This window comes from Schistocerca serialis, unplaced genomic scaffold, assembly GCF_023864345.2.
Source record: "Schistocerca serialis cubense isolate TAMUIC-IGC-003099 unplaced genomic scaffold, iqSchSeri2.2 HiC_scaffold_1297, whole genome shotgun sequence".
NCBI classification, from domain to species: Eukaryota; Metazoa; Arthropoda; class Insecta; order Orthoptera; family Acrididae; genus Schistocerca; species Schistocerca serialis.
Window position 1 is genome coordinate 139,834 of NW_026047510.1, and position 5,179 is coordinate 145,012.

Below are 5,179 nucleotides of genomic sequence, written 5' to 3' on the forward strand. Positions count from 1 at the left end.
CTCTGTACGCGTCTGCCTGCGCATCAACACAACACCACCTTTTTTTTTTTTTTTTTTTTTTTCTTCTTCTTCCTCTCTCTACCGCCATCCCTCCTTCTCGCGTTTTACTCGTTGTTGCAGCAGCGGCGCACACCTACACATCCACAGCCCCAGCCGAGCCGGCCTCACCTCAGGGCCCGCCGCCAGCGTCTCCTCCTCGGGCACAGGTGCGGTGCTGTGGCCGCCCATCCAACCGCATTGCTGGCCGTCCAGCCACCAGGCGTTCCCACTGCCGCGAGCCACGCCGCGCACCGACCCTGCTGCAGAAAACGAAGCATAGCCAGAGACCGACCGATACACAAAGCAAGCCGTCGCCTCGCCTCTTGTCCTTCCTGCCTTCCTTCCGCCCCCGCCCTTCTCACACCACCGCCTCTCCACTTTCGCGCCCCCCCCTCCTTTTGTGTTTTTTTTTTTTTTTTTTTTTGTTTTCTTCTTTCTTTCTTTCTTTCTTTCTTTCTTTGGCCCTCTCTCCTTCCCGCCATGGCGGTTACGGCACCGCCTGCAGCGGCAGATTTTTTGCGCCCACACGCCTACTCCTACCACCATTAACCTTGCCCTGCCCTGCCCATCAACGTCGCAGTCGAACCGACGCTTGCCAACACACTGCCCACGTTCCTTTCTCTTTTCGGCCTACGCCCATTACGCGCCGCCGCCACAGCACCTTCCCTTCCCACAACACACCGACGTCATCACACGCACCCAAAACAGGGGCCACGACCGTGTTCCTCGCCCACTCCCATCCCGCACGGTACGCACATTCCCAACTACTACCGCGCACCCTCCCTTTCCAATCTGTGTGTCTCTGTGTCTGTGTCCTGTCCGCACGTGACGCCTCTCAACATCCGCCGTCCCCCGTCCCGTTTTCGCCCCCATGCCGTCGTCGCGCCGCCTCCTCCCCGTCCACCGCCGCCCCTGTCCGCCCCGCACCACACCATACACCGCTGCTTGTCCCGGCCGTTGCCACCAAAGGCGCCGACCGCAAACGCGCCACGCCGCAGCCCCCGTGCGTCTCGCGCTCGCTTGCATCTCCGTGCCGACGCTGCCTCTCTTCCCACTCGCACTCGACCTCGACAACACAGTCTTTGGCTCCGCCACTGCGTGTTCCGGTGGTACGCACGCTGCAACACGTATGTATTCATTACCAGAGCGATGGCGAGGCATGACAGCATCTCTGTCTGACCAGAGAGTTCTTTATCGCTGCTAGTCGGCGCTTGGACCGCGCCAGACGACAGTAGTGGCACGCACCGGGTCGCCAGGAACAGTTGTTATATATATTGTAGCGCGAGTCGGGAGAGGTAGTAGTCGGTCGACAGTAGTAGCGGGTGGACGGTTGTACTGAGCGGGCGTCGGCGGCGTGCTCTGCTCGTCTCGCGACTCTGGTCACGGTTCGGGACGATGTATAGTATATTGTGTTATAATCAAAAGGTGGTGTGACGCTGCATTGCGCAAATCTGATAACGTATGTTCATTGTACTTATTTTGTTCAACAACAAAAGCCCCACTATTACTTTTTTTCTAAAGTAACTTTTGTCTCTTAACGAAAAACATTCACTTTTTAAAGACTACTTCCTATGGCATTTCCCTCCAAGGAGTGCAATTAATTACCAGCCAGCACTCATTCATTGCACACAGCTGTGTAAGGGGTATCTACAATTGAGGAGCGGATATAAATGCAATTTTTTGTTTTTTTTGTTTTTTTTTTGTGTGTGTGTTGTAACCTCCCAGCAAAATTTAAAATAATGGACAATGTTATTTACGGATGCTAATGGACATTGCGCTAATTGTAACCTCGCCCACAATGAGAGGTATTGAAAATGGCAACAAAAATGTGAAATTCGCAATCTGACTCAAATATAACGTCTTCACACAACATTTAAAAAAAGTCCGTTCAGTGACAAGAAACTTCAATTAAACCGAAATATCGGTCTTTGGCCCTGTGCAAAACAATCAGAATTAAAGTCTTACCTCCGAATAAATGGATGTCACATTTCTGCTCTGGTTGTTGCGCAGCGCTTGGAGGAACTGCATTGCAAATAATAATATTCTCTTTTTTTGTGATTTTAGTGACATTTTTCTTCAAAGAAGTGGAATGAAATGTGAAGTGCAACGAACTCTTTAGTTCAATAAAAAATTAAATGTTTGAAAAATGCTTTTGAAATAAAAATTATTATTGGGGAACTTGTTGGAGAATAATTACAATAAATACAATTTTTCATTATCTAATGATTATATTAATTAACAGTATACCTTATTCACCATCTTGACCAGTGTTGCCGACCGCCTACATCACACAACCGCACTCGGCTGCTACTACTGACCGACCGCTCTGCATGACGACTATTAGCGTACTGCACGCGACGACTACTGACAGAGTACAGCCCTCAACTACACAGAGCTACGGACTCGCAACGACTACTGACTGACTGACTGACTGACTGACTGAGAACCGCTCGCAACACTCGCGCAGTCCAGCGCAAACTCTCTGGTCACAGATGCTACAATGTCTCGCCATCGCTACTATGTTACATACGTGTTTCAGTGTCTTTTTCATTGGGGTAACCGATCTTTGGCTCTTTTTATTCTGAATACAGGGCCAAAGGTCAACGCTGCTGCCCTTATACAATTTATCAGGTTTCATTATGTCTGTTGCAATGTTACATACGGTTCACTCTTTCATTAATATTATCGTTGGGTTTGTTTTGTAGGGACGTTAACATTCTGGCACAAATTTTATTATCATCGGACTCTCTGCTATTTGTGCAGGGAGGTTATACCTGGGTCCATTTCCATTTCCATTTACATTTTAATATTGATAGACTTTTTGTTTTCTTTTTTGTTTCTTGTTGTTTTTCCTTCTTTTTTTTTGTTGTTTTTTTTTTTTTTTTTTTGTTTTGTTTTTCCCGCTCTCACCACCACCGCCGCATCACGCCTTCCGTTTTCTTGGTTTCTTTTCTGTTCTTCAACTGCTTCAACATCACCGCGCCCCATTTCCACACCACAGCCATCAGCCTCCAAGACGGGCGGGCGCAGTGTGCCATTTCCGGCGCACAAGCACACCCGTACGGTACTCTCCTCGCCCCCACGCCACCAACAACACAGCGACCACGCGGCTTTCAGGCACGGCACGGCACGGCACCGGCGAAATGCGCCGCCCCCGCCCCTCCGCGCAACCGTCCGTCTCGCCACGTTCACTGACAGCCGCATCTGCGGCTACACCACGACAACCACAACACAACACCGCTCCCCTCCCTGGCAACTCACATTGTTTTTCTCCTCCTCTTTTGCACAAACCACAACGCCGAGCACAGGCGCAAGCCACCCACACCGCGCCCCTCCCCGTCCCGTCTTTGGCCGCCGCTCCTCGTTTCCTCGTTTGCCCCCTCCCATCTCCCGAAATGCCATGCCAGCAGCGTTACGCATGCCCCTCCCCTGTCCACACAACACTACCGCCTAACGAACAGCCTTTTCCGGGCCACATCCAGGGCACGCCCACCTCCAAACACTGCCAATTCACGGACGCACACACACACACACACACACACACACACACACACACACACTTTCTCGACACCTTTCTGTACGGAGGGTGCGTCATCTCGACCGTGACAGAGTGACGGCAACTATCGACGATCCATTTCCCCCCACTGGTAAAACATGTCCACTAACACCTACATACATCATTCAAGTACACAGACAATAGCATACACACAATGGGAGGGCACACGAACATGGACGGCACGGCACTGTCATACACTCTTCCTCAGAACCATATCAACAAACGTTACGTACATCCGGGAAAGCGAACGCGAAAGCGAAAGCGAAAGCGAAAGCAAAGCCCAATGCAGCCGTCAAAGGTAACGTTCACCACGGCAGACACTTGCAGCCGCGCCGCCGTTAAACGCATTTCAGTGCGGCTCCAAATACGCCTCCGACACGGGAACGTTCCGTTGCTCTACGAATGCGTTTCTCCCCTTTTTTCCCTTCCTCTCTCTTTTGCCCCCCCTCCTTGCACTCTTGCCTCATTCCTCACGTTCTGCCCAGACATTCGACCGATCAAAGTCAACCTTTCGTTACCGTTCTCAGCGCGACGGTGTACAACAGTATGACGGGTGTGCCCAAGACTTCGGTTCAGTTGCGTGACGCCGGTCTATCGCGCCGATCGACAGTTACTCAGGGGGCGACGGATCGGACCACGTCACCGACACACAAAACACTTTCAAACAAACAAATACATACCGGATGGACACAGACAAACACGTGTACAGACATTCGCCAAACAAACGACCGCCGCCGCCGCCGCCGCCGCCGCCGCCGCCGTCGCCGCCGCCGTCGTCGTCTAGCGTGCATCTTGAATGACGACATCGGTGTGCGTGCGTCGTACGCAATCAGTCAGACACGGCTATCAAACATCAGAGTCGAATGGTACATCATCGTGCGTGTCGCCGTACACGTACAGTACAATACAACAACAATGCGTCTTAATGGCACGTTCATTTCAACGTCACTCACACACCTCCACGCTGCAGTTACGTCGCACCATTGTCAAACTCGGCGTACAGCAAAGGGAATAGTGGGCGGCAAAAAAAACCAAACAAAAACATTTCACATTTCACCCTCGCCATGTATGATGTGCAAAAAAAACAAACCCGCAAACGGCCGTCGTTACGGTGACACAAAAGTCGCCGATCACACTGTCCCCCCTCGCAGACGGGTAACACACACACACACACACACACACACACACACCAACAACACCAATGGGTCAAAAACCACGCCAACGAGGCGTGCCACCATTGCACGCCACGGCGACCAACCTCGTGGCCGTACCCCGCGCAACACGCTTTGACGCGCCCCCCCACCCACAATCAAAATGCACACATACATCACAGCCGTCCACACAAACAACAACAACAATTCCGCCCTTCCCGCAAAAGGCAAGTTGGTGGCCCTGAAAAGGGCCGTTTTGCCGCTCTCGCAACGGAGGAGCCTTCTCCATCCTTCCTTCCATTCCAGAGCCACCTCCTTACTTGGAGCTCGTGTACTTGGTCACCGCCTTCGTGCCCTCGCTCACGGCGTGCTTGGCCAGCTCGCCAGGCAGCAACAGCCGCACAGCGGTCTGGATCTCGCGGGACGTGATGGT